Raw genomic sequence first — 18039 nt, forward strand, 5'->3', positions numbered from 1 at the left:
GCCAGTTCAAAAACAAAGCCCTGATCAGGCGCAGCTGCGGGATCTGAGCTGTTTTATGCGCCAGATACGGAGCCAAGCACTTTAACACGCCATCTACTTTAATCTCCCCCCGCCCCCCATCCACCTGCCCGGAGAATCCAGGGGTTTGGTCCTGTTAGTTTCTGTATTTTTCACACGGGAGCGGGGGGGGGGGGGGGGGGGGGGGGGGGGAGGGGGGCACCTCCAGGGCTTAATGGGCTTTTCCTGGGAAAGCTGGTCCCCCGACGCCAAAGCCTGTGGTGTGTTACCCCTCACTTCAGTAACTGCTTCCAAATCATGGAGCCAGCCTCACTGCAGAATGGTCTGCAGTTGTTTAAAAGGCTGCTGCCCCAGTGTGTGCAGAGTGGTCTCAGGGGCGTGCACAATACATTCACTCAGGAGCAGGAAAGAAGCACCAAAACATGGGCCCGTTAAAAAAATGTGTGTCTGGAGGCATGGGTAACAGATTTGAGAGGCTATACATGTATATGTTAGTGGCTGTTATCTCTGGGTGGTGAGGTGTTTGGGTTTTTTGGTTTGTGTGTGTTTTTTTAAATATATCTTTTTTGATTTCAGAGAGAGGAAAGGAGAGGGAGAGAGAGAGATGGAAACATCAATGGAGAGAGTCATTGATTGAGCCCTCAACCGGGGCATGTGCCCTGACGGGGAATCGAACCCCGATGGCCTGGATCCTAGGTCCACGCTCAACCGCTGAGCCACGCCCAGCCAGGCTGTTGTTTTTTTTAAATTTCTTCTTTCTGTTCATGTTTACTTTCTAAGTTTTTCAATAATCTGTGTTGCTTTTCCAACAAGAAAGGTCACTTTTATTCTAAAAATGATCATCACTCTCCTTTATTAAATATGTTCTGTTCTGTCCTTTCCACAACCCTTAAAAGGAGGTAATTGCCTCTTCTTTACAGGCGAGGAAACTGCCATTCTGAGAACCCAGAGAGCCTGTGCAGGTGCTGGATTCTGGATTCAGCCCCAGGCCTGTCGCATTCCTCACTGCCTCTGATACAGGCCTGGTGACCGCTGTGCAGCTGTGACCAAGCCCATGAACTGGGACCAGACATGCGGGTAGCAGAGAGAAATATCTGTCGCAGATGCTGGCTCTAGCTTGGATCCCAGCAGTTCTTGGGAGAGAGAATGCATTTTCAAAGAACTTAGTGGATCCCAAAGTTGCCCTGAGTTTGGCCCTGGGTGCAGACATTCAGAAATTTCAGGATAGTTCTGGGATTGGCCACATGCCTTCAGCTCAATCAGGCCTTCTCACGGGGGCTCACAGTGGCCATGCTTGGACCTCACACACAAGGAAGATGGAAGTGTGGGAGGCACACTTAAGTATCTTGGAATTTCCTGACACTGTGACTTTGTAATAGAATAAAATTATCCGACTTTCTGACTCTATGTTGCTTGAGCTTGCCCAGTTCCCTTAACATGTCAGTTGGTAACTTCTGCTTAATCCTGCAGGTAGGTATGCTAATCACTGAAGGATTCTAACCTGCAGCCTAGGAATTCCTGAAACAACTTCCCTGCTTGAAACTATGTCCCAAAGGAGATAAGGAAGGTATGTAGAAAAACAGATTGTTTATTTAAAGATTTATAGGAACCTTGTGACGTGGCAGCCAGAGTTTGTTGACCAATACAAAGAAGTTTCACAATCCTCTTGGACCTTACCTAAGGTCCAGATGTCTGTGGTCACCAATGACCTCCTGACCTCAAGCCCCTCCCATTTTCCCCCTTCCCCTGATGGAAAAGAAGCTTAAATTCTGTACTTTCTCAGGATGGTTCTTTAGGACTCTAGCGTGCCGTCTTCTTGGCTTGCCGGCTTTTTAAATGAAGTCGCTTTCCTTGCCCTAACTCCATGCCACTCTGCTTATGACTGTCAAGCAGCCATAAGAATCCCTCTGAACTGGGAGCAGTTCTTCAGTGGGGACAGGTTTGCCTTCATGTGCCACCTGCTGCACCTGCCCTGCTGGTGTGACGTTAGTCCGAATGTGGCACCCACTCTTTTTGCTTGTTTTCCCCTGCGTCCTATCCCTCCACCCCATCATTTCAAGTTAGGAAATTGAGTGTCTGGGTGCCTTGGTACATCAATACAGGGTGGGGCAAAAGTAGGTTTACACAAAAGTTGTGAGTATGCAAAACACAGTGTATTCTTGTATTATTATTTATTAATTATTGTATTATTTTCTATATGAACAGTTATGAACCTGCTTTTGCCCCATCCACAAACTTGGGCAAGTTGCATCTCTCAAAACCTTGAAAAAAAGCCACCTTGGATGCAGGTCAGAAAATCTCAGCCAGTTACCAGGACATAGGCGCTACATATGTCCTCAGTGTGCTGCTTCAGTTTCTCAAATACTGATAAAAAGTCCATTCTTCAATAAGATGGGCACGTCTCTCTTGAAATCTCTTTATCTAAAACAGCATTCAATAGCATTAATATTTATTGAGTCTTTGTAGTGCAGCAGGCACTCCAGTTTACCTGTAGGACAGCATTTAATACTCCCAACAATCCCTTGAGGTGGGTATTAAAAGCCCCTTTTAACAAGTGAAACTCTGGGAAGTAGCATTGTTTGCCTAAGGTCCCACAGTTGATGAGTGACGGGGCTGGGTTTCAGACCTCAATCTAGCTGTCCTCAAAACCTGTGGGTTTAAAACAACTGCTACTCAGCCTCCAGATGGTTATGGTCAGACAAAAATAAAATCCCCGCAGCCCCTTTCACTTCTTGATTTGCAAAGATCACAGCATGAAGCTCTCATGAGTGGCGAGGTGTGTGCCCGAGTGCCAGCTTCCTCTTTGGACGAGATTATTAGGTGGAAACGGTGGTGTTGGTAAATGTTTCTCAGGGAGCCTTCCTTAACTCCAACTTTGTTTCCAATCCCCATATAAGACTCCTTGGTAGTACTTAATCACTATTTCCTAGAAATCATTTTTGTGCCTTAATATCTCTCTTTCCTGGATACACCCTCAGGGCCTGGCACATAGCAGGTACTCAGTGAAGAGTAACAGACCTTCAGTGTCTGGGGCTCAGTCAAACACAAATCCAGATGCCCCCAAACAACTCAGCCACTCACTAAATGTGTACCAAGCTGAACTTGGCATGTGACTTGTGGTTGAAAGACCTCAGTATCTTCTGAAAGTATGATTTCACAGTCATGCCTCTCTCCACAGATGGGATTTTACAGTCATGCCTCTTCCATTGACCCTGAAAATAACATCTATAAAACCACATTACTGTATGAGGATTCACAGCCTCCTCCTGTCCTGCCTGGGCGGGCGAAGGGCCCAGCAAGGTTGTGTCGATGGACACTGGAAAAAGCTAAGAGCTAACTGGGGTTTGGGTGTTTGAAAGGAGCAAGCTGAGGGGCCAGCTGCTGTGAATCTGAGCTGCATGGAGAGGTGGAGATAATGGATTTTAAAACTTTTTTGCTTGGTATTAGGACTGGAATCCCTTCTGGCATTTTTTTCAAGAGTCTCAAGTAAAGATTAAGTGGTTTGAAACTATTGTAGCTTTGCCTGTTGTTTTCCTTGCTGTTGTTTAAATGCAATGCTGGAGGGAGGCAGGCCCTCATACAAGAACAAGGAGACCTACTTTGATAGAGTGATGGTATTTAGGATTTCATTATTAGCAAGGACAGGAACCCCCAAACTAGCTTAAGCAAAAAAAAGAATTCTTCAGTCTTATCAAGTTGGAAAATTTAAGGGTGGGTGTGGATATGAACCGGCTCCAGCAGAAACAGATTCTGATTGGCCTGCTTTGGATCACATGCCATTCCTTGAACCAATCAGTGTGGTCGGGAGATTGGGATACTCTAATTAGCCTGGATTGTATGCCCTCCCCTGGGGTAGGAGGGGCGAATGGAGCACTCTGATTGACAGCCCTTCCAAACACTGGAGCAGAAAAAGGGTGGCTCCTCAAAGAATGGATGCTGTTGAGACAATAGCCCACATCCACTACGGAAGGTTACATATGAGGAGCCCCCTGAGATCACCCACACCAATTCCTCCCCTGAAAGTCTCCCCTCTCCAACATCCTGGAAAGGTGGGCCTCCAGATGCTGCTTGGAATCTTCTCGTGATGAGCTCTCACTACACTTTGGGGCTGCCAATTCTGTTTCTGAACAATTCCAGTTAGAAATACCTTCCTTAAATTAACCTACCTTCCTGTAACTTCCCTCAATCATTTAGCTCTTCCTTTGGGGCCTCACAAAGTAAAACAAGGCCCTCCACTCCATGTGAGCCTTTCAAATGTTAAGGTTTCTGGAGCCTTCTTATCAGCCATTCTATAAGGTATCAATACTAATGCTTTGCCAATGGGAAACAGGTTCAGAGAGGTTAAGAAATGGAGTTCCTATGGTGCAGCTGCTCTAGAAAACTGTTGGCAGTTCCTCAAAAAGTTAAATACCAAGTTACCATATGACCCAGCAATTCCGCTCCTAGGTATGTACCCAAGAGAACTGAAAACATGTCCACTCAAAAACTGTACCTGAATGTTTCTTACAGCATTATTCATAGCAGTTAAAAAGTGGAAACAACTCAGCTTTCCATCAACTGATAAAGGTGGTACATCCACACAGTGGAATACTCTTCAGCAGTAAAAGGAATGACATCCTGATACATGTTACTGGAAAGAAGCCAGTCACAAAAGACCGTATATTCTATTATTCCATTTATAGGAAATGTCCAGAATACTCAGGTCTATAGACATTAAGTGCATGGTCGTTGCCAGGAGCTTGGGGAAGGAAAGAAAACGGAGGCCTGACTGCTGGTGGGTATGGGGTTTCTTTTCCTAGGTGATGAAGTTGCTCTGGAGTTAGGCAGTGATGATGATTGCATGACTTTGTCTATTCGATATATTTTTTAAACACTGTACACGTCAAAAGAGTGGATTTTATGGTAAGTAGATTATATCTCAACTAAGGAGGGTTGCGAGGAAATTCCTAAGGGCACAAAGAGAGAGAGGGAGCTGGGATTTCAACCCAGGGGCAGAGCCTCCTGGAAAGAGCCCACCGTGATGACCTATCTTCCCTTCTGGCTTCAGCTTCCCCTGCTGCTCCTATGAAGTGGGGATGCTGCCCTTAGGGTGGGGGGCTCCTAGAGGAGGGGTGGGGCCTCTGTTATCTGAGAACCAAGTCTCTGTCTCTAGTAAGAACAGCCTGGCTCTTTCCAAACCTGCCTTTAACGGCTCCTTTCAGGCCTGGAAGGCCCCCAGGCACTTGACAGTGGTTCCCAGGTGTGCTGGCCGCTGGGCAGGGGTGCAGGGACAGAGTCCCCGTGCCAAGACCCTGAGACCTGGCTCGGGGCCAGGAGGCTGGCTGGCTACTTCTGGGAAAGCAGAGGGGGTGGTGCTCGAACCTGAGACTGGCAACCTTGTCCCTGCAGCGGAGCCACTGCTCCCTGCTTCCCTGCTGGCTTTTTCCATCTCAGTGGGGTCACCGTTCCTGTCTGCCTGTCCTTGTGGGCCTGTGTGCTACATCTTCCTGGGGGGCTCCTCCTTCCCTCCCTCCCTCTCCCTTCTGGCTTTTTATTCTTTCTTTTTCGTTTTAATAATTAGCACAGATCCCCCTCCCCCCTCCCCGGTAACTGTTATTGTTAGGTTTGGACAAAAGCTTAATGTTCCTGAGGGCTCAGCCCTCCCCTGCATGAGAGAGTAACTTTCAGAGGAACTCAGACAGCAACCTGTTCAGTTATGCTTGGCCCCGTTCCCTGCCTGCCTGAGAGCCTGTTCCTAACGCTCAGTAACTGTCTATCGGCCCAGAAAAACCGCCCGAGTGCCAGAAAGTTCCCTGCCTGTGAAGTCTAGCACGTAGGGCGCTCCCATCTTCTACCCTGACAATCGCCACTTTGAAGATAAGCGGGAGCAGCAAAATGCTTTAGAAACAATGACCCCTTCCCCTCCCCGGCCCTTTGTAAACTTCGTCAAAGGTTTCCGCCTGTGAAACTTCCAGGGAATAGTTAACCAAGAAGGTTGATTAGCACTTATCTTAGCTTCTGTCTGCCGCTTCCCTCGTCCTCCCCCCTCCCGCCCCCCTTAGCCAAATAGAATGTGGGTTTTGCCTTTATAGTCCCCCTGCGAAGACTGTTGGGGGTTGCGAGTTTTGTTTTGGGCAGGAGCCTGCTCACAGTCCCGGGCTAATAAATCTCCAAACGGTCAATTTGGTCTCTGCGTGAGTTCATCTTGCGTGAGGCGGTTCCGACACCTACACCCTACAGAGCCTGCCTCCCAGCCTCTGGGCGCTCCTGCCGTGTGGAGCTCAGCACATCCGAATCCAGGTGCTTTAGCCACCCGGATGCAGGTGTCCTCATAAAATTGCCTTTACCCTTCTCATCGGGCCTTGTGTTGCTCCGTTTGGTGGTGATTTTTTGCCATGTCTTTTTTTTTTTTTTTTTTTAATATATCTTTATTGATTTCAGAGAGAGAAAGGGAGAGGGGGAGAGAGAGAAACATCAATGATGAGAGAGTCATTGATTGGCTGCTTCCTGCACACCCCAGACTGGGGATTGAGCCCCCAACCCGGGCATGTGCCCTGACCAGGAATCGAACCTTGATCTCCTGGATCCTAGGTCAGTGCTCTGCCTTTGAGCCACACCTGGCTGGGCAGCCAAATCTTTTTTTTTGTAGACCCATAGGAAATCTATGATACTGTGTGTCTCTCTGTGTGGTTCTTACATAAATTGTTTCACGTGCTATCATTCTGCAACCTGCTTCTGGCATTTTCCAGTAGGTGGAGACTTTTTTCTCTCACTGCTCCAAGTAGTCCACAGTTCAGATGTACCAGGTTTTATTTAACCGCTCTCCAGTGCATAGATATTTAGATTGTTTTAAATTTTTCATGATGAGAGAATGTTGCCGTGATCACCTCTGTACACCATGTACACTGGGCCGGAGGTTTCTGGGGCAGACAACGCAGAGACGTGAGTGCTTTCAGAAAAGCTGCACTGATTTGGTCTCCCTCAAGAAGACATGGCTGGGTGCAAGCTTTGAAAGGAGCAGCAGGGCCCTCACCTACCTGGACACACTTGGTCTCTGAGGGATGGAAGGCCTAGGCTGGGAGGGAGCTCCTCTGAGAGGGTGATCGGAGTCTCCAGGCACCTCCTTCACCCTTAAAGCCCAACCCCTCCCCCAAAAGCTTTCTTAGACCATCGGCTGCATTTCATAAGAGTGAACACCAGAGGGCACCACGCACCAAAGGAAAGTGACCGTGACTGTGAGAAGCTGCCTTGGAGGAAGCCCTTTCCCAGCTACTCCAAGGCGGAGAGAAGAGATCTCTCTTGGCTTCCTTGATGTCTTCCTTCCCTGACCTCCTGCAGCCTGTGGGGGTCAGGGGGTGGAGGGGAGAGCGTCAGATGGGCCCACAGGAAGCTCTGGGGATCGGAGGGGCATGTCTGGAGGGGCCAAGGCAGTGCACAGCATCGTGGTTAGAGCCCTGGACTGCAGCTTCCCTGTTTGGACCAATTACATCACTGTGCTGAGCCACGATTTTTCTCATCTGTCAAATGGGGGTGACAATTCCTTGCCCTTCTTTACCGTGTGTGTGTGTGTGTGTGTGTGTGTGTTACATGCAAAAGGACTTTGAAAACCAGGCACATCTACGGACCCTGCTTGCAGCATGGAGCCTAGACGTGGAGGGAAGGGCATCTATAGCCAGGCTGGTTAGGTGGTTGCTGCGTCAGTCCGGGGAAGCTGACGGTGGTGGCAGCGGTGGAGGTGATGAGCAGTAGCTGGATTCTGGATATATTTCAAAGGTAGGACCAATGAGATTTGTTGAAATATTGCACGTGGGGGGTGAGAGGAAGAGGGGCTGAAGGGTGATACCAAGGCTTTAGGCTTGAGCGAACAGAGGCCAGTGATGCCTTGTGCTTAGCTGGGGAAGACAGCCGGAGCACAGCTTGGGAAGCGTTCATATTTGGACATGAGAAGTTGGAGGTGCCTTTTAGGTCACTGAGTGAGTGAAGATAGGGGTCAGGGGATCGACCTCGATTCCTTTCTCCGGGTGCCGTCAAGCACACACTAGACGGTAGGTTGGACTAGGTCACACATGAAAACATACCTGACGTACACACTGCCGTAGCCCAGCACCCCGATGGATGGCATCGTTAATTCATCATGGCGTTCAGAATCCTCAATCCGAACTTCTAGGCAGCCACCGCCAGCCAAGTGGAGACGGCACAAAGATAAAAACTTTCCCTCATCCCCAGACTTGACAGAGGCCCAAGAATGTAGTTAAAATCATGGGCTTTTGAGTCAGAGAGACCTGCGCTGGAAAGCTAATCTTGCTACAAACTAATTTGAGACCTCAAAAAAACGAATGGATCTTCGTCTCAGTTTTCTCACCTGAAAAATGAGTTTAATAATAGTTCCTATCTCACAGGGTTGTTATGAAGATTAAATGAGACAATCCAAGGAAAGCACTTAGCACGGAGCCTGGGACGCAGTACATTCTTAACCAATAAAAGCAGCAGCAGCAGCAGTAATAATGTTACTCCAGCTGGAGCATTCTGGAACATATCCCCCTTCCTTGCTGTTTCTGACCTCTAGGACAGACATAGCACAATGTTAGGACTGTCCAGCAGGAGGCACTGTTGCCATTACTACATCTTTATTGCCCACAGAGATTTGGGAAGTGGGGAGCAGTTTTCCCTGGAGTAGTGTCCTCCAGTGACTGTCCTGGCAGCCACCTAGACCCCTTTTTTCATAGGTACAATAAACCTAGCTCTTGGCTTCTCCCAAACAACAGTGTCTCAGCTTTCTTCACTGGATCTGGTCCTGTCTTCTCAGATAGGGCTCCCGGCCTCCTGCTTACAGACTCAAGCCAAGCCGCTGAACCTGGCATCCCAGGCCCCCGGCCAACCTCTCCTGACTGTCCAGCCTCCCAGCTACTGCCAGGTTCCCCAAAGAGAGCAGGCGCGTGCCTGCGACCTTCCCTTGCATGTTGTGCCCATTTGGAATATGTGTCCCACGTGGCACGGTCTCTCTTCTTCGTCACCTCTGTAGAAGCCCTTTTTCCTAGTCAGCTCTTCAGAGCAGGAAGGAGCTGGAGGTGGGTTCTACCCACCCCACTGTGCAGACGGAACACGTTCCACACGGTTCCTAGGCCCGGGGCCCGGGCAAGCTCGGGGAAACCAGACGGGGGTCTCCGAGCCTCAGGCCTGGGTGAGTCACCCGCCACGCAGACCTCCTGCATCTTCAGACCTGGGCGTTCATTCGGCGTTTGCTGGCCACCTGTGATTTGCCAGGCACTGTGCCCAGCGCTGGGCTAGACGGACATGGCCTCAAGGGGCACCCCCTCCCCGGAGGGTGACACGGCACTCAGATGGGTGATGACAGTGTAGAGCTAATGGGGAAGGATGGGTAACCGCGGTGCTGGTCGGGAGGCTGACTTCTGGGTGCCTGTGGGAACCCTCAAAACCACAGCTTCCCTGAAGCCCTTGCCTTTTCTAAAAGGTCCATCTCGAGTCTATCTTTCCCCACAACCAACGTCCAATGTGGACGACTCCTCAGCCTCCATTTCCCTTTGTTGGCCAAATATCACCTCTTCCCTGCCTCCCCCAGAACCCCCCCCCCCCTACACACACACTGCTGCTTAAAATACGATGGCCTCGTGGGAAGACCCGGGCAGAGGGCCCTCAGCTGGGAGGTGGGCTCTGAGCCGCTCCCTTTCTTCCCCACTCCTCCTGCTCCACTGCCCACCACCCCCTCCCACGGACCCCTCCCTTCATGCCCCCTCTCGGTTTGGCATCCAAGGCCTAGAGAATATCTGTCCCCAACCTTTATCACTCTCCAGTCACAACCCTGGTCTTGTGCACAGGAGCTGCCAGGACTTACCGCCTGATAAACTACAGCGTGCCTTTTCCGCCCACCCTCCCTCCCTCCTGTGTATGAAATCTGCCATCTTTGGCATGTGTTTGTTTTACACAGAATGCCACCAGGAGGTCATCAGCTGTCACTGTGAACGAACAAGAAAAACAAAACAAAAAGCAGGCTGCTTCTCGGGGCTCTGGTGCCCCAAACTTCGATGACATGTTTTCGGTGGAAGGTGCCATGGGGTCAGGCCACGCACTGGCTCAGGAATGTCACATGAGTCAGTGGAGGTGGGTTGTAGTTATTATTTAAGTTGATAAAAATCATCTCTTTTTTTTTTTCTTCTTCACAGAAAAAGCAATGTACATTAGCTGGAGAAAAATTAGGAACTAGAAATGTTTAGACATAACAAACGAAAAGCAAAGGCGTACCTGTTCCCCACCACCGCCACCCAGAAACGGTCACCGGGAATGCCGTGGGAGGGCGCACCAGGCCACACGCCTTCCTTTCTTCTCTTACACAATGAGCTCATACTGTGCATATGGCTCAGAACCTGCCTTTTTATTTATTTACTTTTAACCCTCACCAGACTCGGGTCACGGGCAAGCTAAGGGAGACCAGAGCCTGGGTCTCCCCAGCCTCAGGCCTGGGTGAGTCACCTGCCACACAGGTGATTCTAGAAAGAGAGGAAAGGAGAGAGGGAGAGGGAAGCATCGATCAGCTGCCTGACGCATGCACCTAACCTGGGATGGAACCAGTGACCCTTAGATGCACAGGACGATGCTCTAACCACTGAACCACACCGGCCAGGGCATCCTTTTTATTGGACAATATACTGTGAGCCAAAATATCTAATGCTTATTGAGACTTCCTCTGTGCCGGGCGAGCACTTTGCATGCAGGATCTCATGTAGGCAACCCTGTGAGATTGATTATCCACTGTCCCCATTTTACAGATGAGGAAGCCGAAGGTCGAGTGTCCTCTTGACCCTAAGAGGTGGTAGGAGACAGGCAGAGTCCTGGCCTGGGAGGCGGGAGGCTGGGCTCCAGCTCATCTTCTCCCCCATTCAGGGGCTCAGTCTTCCCTCACCTGTGAAATGGGGGAGGGGGCCGGGCCAGAATGACCTTCTCCACAGAAGGGGGCTGCAGACCCCTTCCCCACTTACAGAGGCTGTGCCCGCTGAGGCCTCACTTCGCCCCCATTCTCAGGCTGACAATAATCACTAATGATCACTGAGCAGCGAGCCAGGCTGTTCATTTAATCTTCCCCAAACCCTAACGAGGTAGGGTGATTTCTATCCCTCTTTACAGGTAAGGAAACTGAAGCAGAGAGAGCTAAAGTAACTTGCCCAACGTCACTCCATTAGTAAGGGACAGAGTCAAGATTCAAGCCCAGGTCCATCCAGTCCCACGGCCTGTGCTGTTACCAGCGGCTTTCCCACGCTTCCCTCCCCGCGGTAGGGAACACTCTCACATCCTGACTCTAAGCACACATGCATCAATAATTAATTGGAATAAAAATGTCATGAGCTGAAAACACCCCTGTGCTACACAGAGGACAGGTCCCACTGGGTCACCCAGAGAGCACTGGGACTATGACCTAGAGGCAGGCTGCGGGCGGCCCCGGGCACAGCTGGCCTTCGTGAAGGGCGCCCCAGTCACCCAGGGCCTTTACGGAGCATCTGCTCTTTGCAGCGTGTCCCATACCTCACAGCACAAGGTTTAGGTCGGTTCATCTCTGCAGCAGCCCAGGCAGCGGGGAGGTGGGAGCCCCTTGTTACAGCAGAGGCAGCGAGGCTCAGAGGCTTGGGACTTGGCCAAGGCCACATAGCCTACAAGGAGCCCGGTCTGCTTTGGGTCCCCAGTGTGTTCACAGAACCAAGCCTGGGGCCTGAACCATAACAGGTGCTCAGTAAACAGGCCGCCTGGCTGAGCCAGAGCCCTCTGCCCTTGCCCTGTGATGCCCCTTAGGCCCCTTGCTGGGAAGCACAGTTCTGGGGCAGGGAAGGCTCCAGGGTAGTTCCGGGCTTGCTGAGGTTGTTCCGGGGATCAGGGTCCCCGGGGGTGAGTCCTCTGAGCTGAGTTTCGGTCCCAGGTCCCTGCATGCTCGCAGGGCCCTGCCCTGTCAGCTGAGAGGGAGAGAGGGAGGGATCCAGACCGCTCCCCTGGGCTGGGGCGGAGGAGCCTGGCCGGGGCCTGTGCTCAGCGGGCCTTTCCCACCCCTCGCCGCTCCCCGCTCCACGCTCCCCACTCCCCGCTCACTCTGCCTGGGCTCTGGGGCCTCTGGTGGGGCCAGAGGACTCTGGTCTTGCCTCCAGCCTGATTCAGGTTCCTATTCCTGGGTCTCCCTCAGCTCAAGGCCCTCGATTCCTGTGCATTTCCACTGGGCAAGTGCTTGGGGTGAGAGGGCTGAGCCTCAGCTTTAGCCCCGGCTGAGGTCCTGCTTCCCTGGTGGAGAGGAGCCGATGCAGAGCCCTGCAGTCTATTGCTTTCAGGCTGTGCACTGTCCCTGCCCCAGAGGAAAGGCCGAGGGCACCCTGGGATCCTAAAGCTAGTGTCCCTTCCTTCAACAGAAAGGGGTCTGACACCCCCAGCAGGAAGAAAAGAGCTGACTCAGGAGATGGTTCTGGAACCGGGAGGGGAGGAGGGGAAGGAAGGAGGGCTGCAAGCCAGGGCAGAGAGCCAACAGCTGGCTATGACAGGGCGATGCTTGGCTTGGAAGGTGCCAAATGTTCCAGGGGTGTGGCATTTTCACCTCCACCCTCTTCCCTGCCCATCTGGGCCCACCCCTCCTAAGCAGGGCTCAACACTCCCTTCCTCCAGGAAGCCTTCCCGGGTTGACCCACACTACACTGTCCAGCATCACTTTTCATCCTCTGTGAGGAAAGGAGGTGAGACTAAGATCAGGCATGATATAAACTCAGTTGTGGGCTCACATATGGCAGAAATGAGCTTATACATTGCCCGAGGCTTGACCCTTCTTCCAACCCATAATCAAATGTTGGGGCCCTCTTTGGAAATGGCCCTCAGAATCAGCTTTCAGGTACACACACTCACACACACTCACACACACACACACACACACACAGTCATTACCTGATCATCTTATCTTATTTGGGGCCAGGAACAGTAGATGCTTCCAAAGTGAATTCTGAAAGATACCCATCAATGTGTTCCCATCCATGTGACTCTCCCACCAGAGCAAGGGAGTCCTATGGTCAATAGATTTGGGACCATGGGGCTTAGGAGTTAAACAATACTAATGTAATTCCTGTATTGCAGGCCTTCTCAGATCCTTTACTAGTTAGCACACACTATGAATCTGCAAGCATCTGCACTTTCCCAAATTTACTTGACCTCAGAAGTTTTTATAGCGGAGCATCTCATGAACCTAGTGTGTTACCGAGCTCCCTTCAAGAAATGCTGGGATGCAGAATATTCTAGAAAAGCACAGAGCCAGCTTAGTGATGAATTATAACAGCGCAACGCACAGGCAGGTGCTGCCTCTGAAGGAACAGTTCGTTGCAATGACTTATAACAATACAACATACATTCAGCCGCTCAGAATTTAACAATGGACTGTCTTTTTGGGGTCAAGGAAGTGGTGGGAGTGATGGGGTGTCAAGAATGGTGTTCACAGTGGAAGTGGTGAAGGTGGTGGTGCTGGTGGTGGTGCTGCTGGGGGGGGCAGGTAATGAGAGTGGGATGGTGGTGATAGTGGGAGGGAGATAATAAGGCCTTGTCATTTGTAGCATCTAATATTTTAAAAGAAACATCTGTTTTTCTTAAAAATACATATTCATGGTAAAATATAATTCAAACAATACAGAGAAAGTGAGAAATCTCCCTTTATTCTTTTACTTCGGAGATTGCCACTGGTTTAATGAGGGGCAGTCTCTCATCCTCTCTGTGAAAACAGAAACACCAGGAGGGTATAAACTTTAAAAGTAGATGGTTTGATAACGTACATTCTGCTTTGTAACCTGCTTCTTTCACCTACATTGTACTGCGTCTGATTTTCTCCACCAGCAAAGGTGAACCGAATTCATTCCTCTTTTCCAGCTGCATAGTATTGCACCGCGTGGCCCTGTCTCTTACTGAACAAGCCCCCTATTAGTGCCCCTTCGAGTTGTTTCAAATTCTTACTCTTTTAAGCAGTGATAAAACGAACGTCTGTCCATGGGTTCGCCTTTGAACTTTCGTGCCAGCATTTCAGTAGAATTCATTTGGAGAAACAGAGCTGCTTGATTGAGGAGCCTACACATTTACTAGTTGGCTGCAGTGGCCCCTCATGACCCTCCTGAACGCAGCGCAGCCAGGTCCTCCCCCCACCTCGGCATCGTCAGCTGCTGCTAAAACGTGTGCGTTAGCTTTTCAACTGTCTTCCCACTTTCCCCCGCCCCCACCTCCCAGTATTCCTCCCTTTATGCCAGGGTTGGCTTTTCAAAATACAAACCTGATCACATCATTACCCCCCACCTCCCGAAAAAATCCTTTTGAAGTCACACCGCCCATGAGATTAAGACAGAATCCTGCCCATGGCCACAGGGCCGTGCAGGATCTGGCCCCTGCCAGCTCCTTCTGGTGCATGTTTTATGCAGCTACACCAGTTCTCTTTGTCTCTTGCATTCTCTGTGCTCTTTCCCACCTCAGGGCCTTTGCATGAGCTGTATCCTCTGCCTGGAATACCCTTTCCAGCCCTCATTCCACCCCTTCACCTAGCGAACTCCTGCTTATCCTTCTCAGCCCAAATGGCACCTCCTCGGGGAAGCCCTCCCTGACCCATCCCCACACTAGGCTCTCAGAGGACGCCACTCCCCCTTCGGCACACTCCTCACTCTGGGTGAGTACACTATGTGATTATCCCCCTTCTTGAAGGCAAGGGCTGCTCCCCATAGCACCCCCAAGCCCCAGCACAATGTCTGGCTCCCAGACACTCAGTACAGGTTTGTTGAATGTTTTTTATTTTCTTATTTTTATCATGCACTTGTTCATAAAATCCTGACCTTCCCTGTGATCTTGCAAAGGAAGCAGGACTTGGAGTTTTGTACCCATTTTACAGAGGAACAAACCAAGGCCAGGGTGCAGGGCTCGAACCCACCTCTCCTAATTGCAGCTCTCCCACCAACACTCCACACACCTGAACTCTCCTGGGGTTTCCAATCCTTCCTGTACTATCCGCAGGAAATTCCATCTTTATCATTTTTTTCTTTTGCATCTATTGCTAAATCTTCCATCCGGCCTCTTATGGTTCTGAACAATAAGAGAGTCACAGACAATACCAGGTGGGAGGGCCTAGTTTTACACCTGGGAGCAGAGAGTGCCCCCAACTTGCTCATGGTGACCCCTGCAAACCATATGCACTCACCTAGTGAACAAATATGCATTGAGCCCCTGCTGTGTGCTGGCCGGTGCTCTCGGTGCTGGGTGCTGACGTTGCTGACATTCTACAGGGGAATGAAAATAAATAAACCTGATACTTTCAGAATATGATATGTTTTATAAAAGAAATCTTTCTAAAAAGGACAGGGAGTGATTGACCATGGTGGTCAGAGAGGGCCTCTCTGAGAGGACACTTGAGCTGAGACATGAATGATGGGAAAAGGGAGCCATGGGAAGTTTGGGGGGAGAGCATTCCAGGGAGAGGAGACAATTAAAGCAGAAGGCGCAGACAACAGGCCCAAGTGCCTAGTGCACAGTGGGCAAGGGTGACAGTGGAGGCTGATGGGGAAGGAGTGGGGCAGAGACCAGGTCAGACAGGATCTTGAGGTCATGGTGAGAAGACTGGCTTTTACTCCTGGCGTGATAGGAAGTCAGTGGGAAGTTCTGAGCAGGGAGGCCGCTCAATCTGATTTACATTCCTCAAATACCACCCTGGCCACCACGTGCAGATGGACGGTGGAAGGGCAAGGGTGGACGGAATAGCAGGTTAGAAGTGACCGGTGGCTCGGCCCAGGCTGGCGGGGTGGCGAGAAGTAATCAGATGTGGGGTACACCTTGAGAGCAGATCCACAGGCGGTGCTGATGGATAGGAAGTGGGGTGTGAGGGAAAGAAGGGGAACCCAGGATCTGAGCACCTTTTACTGGGCTGGGAGCTTGGGGAATAAGCAGGGATACAGGGTAGTGATCAGAGCGTGATTTAGGGACATTTTAATTTTGAGATTTAACAACACATCCAGGTGGCCCAGTGGAGGGACCGGGGGATATATGATTCCAGCCTGGGTGGGGCACTGGGGGGCACACATTTGGAAATTGTCAGCATAGAAATGGGACTAGGGAGTCTCCTGCTTCCTGACTCGCAGTCCAGTGCTTTTCCCATCTTTTTTCTCTCTGTCAGGCCCTTTCTTGCTCTCTTAGCTCTCTGGCAGATCCTCCCAGTCATGGGCAGATAAGGTGGGCCTCTGGGGTGGTGCAGAGCCCTGCCCTCCACTTTCCCCACCTGCCCTGGCCCTAGCTCCCTTGGCAAACAGCCCCGGGCCCTCTAGGCTGCTGTATTTCAGAAAAGTGTTCCAGTTTGGCAAAGCAAATAGAGCCAAGCCGAAAGGTAACACCTTGCAAAACAGCCCCAGGCCCCCCAAAGGAGATTTTTCTTGGTCTTTTCTTTAACTTTCTCCACTGGCCTCCAGCCAAGAATGTGTCCAGTATTTTTTTCCTTGGGCCCTCCTCACCGCCCACCCCATCCCTAGTGTCTGCGATTCCCAGAGTGTTAATCTCCCATTGCAAGAGTGGGAAACCTCAGAAATGGCCTGGAGGTGCACAGCTGTCCGGAGCCCTCCTCTTCCCTCCCACAAAGCCGTGGGCTTCCAGGGTACCGGTGGGAAAGGGCGTGAGCTCTGGAGCGGGACTGCCTGCATTTGCATCCTAGCTTGGCAGCTGTGTGACCTTAGGCACGTTACTTCCCTCTCTGTGCCTCAGTCTCCTAATCTGTAAAATGGGGGTGATAATAGCACTACCTGACAGGTTTGTCATGAAGACTGAGTGAGTTATATGCATGAAGCTTAGAATGGTGCCTGGTGAATAGTAAGTGCTCAGTAAGTAATAGCATTTGTTATGATTTCCCTGGGCTTGACCAGATAAAGAGCACAGGCCCCAGAGGGACACTGCCTGAGTTCCAGTACCAACTCTATGATCTACCTCTTAACCCCTGGGTGCCTCGGCCTCTCGTGTATCGTAGAACCACCCTCACAGGCTGTGGGGCTTGGGGAGCTGATGCAGGTGAAGCGCCCACCAGAGCCCGGCACAGTCCCGTCCTGAGTGCCCTATGGATGCTGACCGGTGGGAGAGCAGTGCACTTCCTAACCCGAGCTTCCGAAATCAGCAGGCCCCTGACCTCAGCCCAGGCTGAGCATCGCCCACTGGCAGACTTCTCTGCCCAGACTCATCCTGATGATGCCTGAAGTTCCACCATTATTGCTTCACTTCTTTGGCTTAACACTTTGCCATTGTTAAAATACAGATAGCCCAGGAAAGACTCATCGGTTCCGTCTTCTGTCACTTAACCCTCTGTGTGGAGGCGTTTATCAGCTGTTTCCCTGAGAGGAATTTGGGAAGGGAAAGAGTGCTCTCCTATCATGCCCCTGCCCTGGGCTTGCTCCCCCAGGCCTTCCTGTCGCCTGCTGTTCCTTGACCTGGCTCTCCAGCCCACCTCTCACTGTACACGCCCTGCAAACCCCCTTGGCGAACCTGAACTTCTAACCGACAGCTGGGCTCTCTGACTCAGTGCCCTTGTTCCTCCGAGTCCCATTACCAAAATTATATTCCTCCCTCCCCCCCCACACTGTTCTTCGCCTCTTTCAGATGGCCTGTGTCATTGTCTCTCAGCCTCTGCACTCCTGACATTGGGGCAGAGTCATCCTTTGTTGTGGAGACTGTCTGCACACTGTAGGATGTTTAGGCACATCCCTGACTTCTGGAAGCCATTTGCCCCTCTCCGCTTGTGACAGCCAAAACTGTCCCCCAGGGTGGGGGACATTGAGAACCACCGGTATATAATACATGGCACAGGGTTTGGGGTTTGAAGTTGGCCGGACCTGGGGTTCACACCTGGCTCTGCTCCTGCTACCTGTGGGGCTGGGCAGGAACTACCTGAGCCTCAGTTTGCTCAGCTGCAGAGTGGGCACAAGAGGCCTGTCTCTCAGATGACATTTTACAATGAGAACTGTTGTAAGGTCCATAATAGGTGCTTGAAAATTTGAGGCTAAAACTCAAACGACA

The 18039-nt window shown here is 51.0% G+C and overlaps 1 long non-coding RNA gene across 3 annotated transcripts; it reads left to right on the forward strand.

The window, feature by feature from the left end:
* Window positions 1–3500, forward strand: LOC107542220 (uncharacterized). Of its 3 annotated transcripts, XR_001603694.2 has the most exons (4): window positions 1–153; window positions 1489–1585; window positions 2224–2306; window positions 3197–3500. It is a non-coding gene; the product is annotated as an uncharacterized LOC107542220 (long non-coding RNA). The 3 variants fall into 3 exon arrangements; XR_001603693.2 differs by lacking the exon at window positions 2224–2306; XR_015715063.1 differs by lacking the exon at window positions 3197–3500 and having other exon boundaries at window positions 2224–2662.
* The last annotated feature ends 14539 nt before the right edge of the window (window positions 3501–18039 follow it).

This window comes from Miniopterus natalensis, chromosome 9, assembly GCF_054644295.1.
Source record: "Miniopterus natalensis isolate mMinNat1 chromosome 9, mMinNat1.hap1, whole genome shotgun sequence".
NCBI lineage: Eukaryota > Metazoa > Chordata > Mammalia > Chiroptera > Miniopteridae > Miniopterus > Miniopterus natalensis.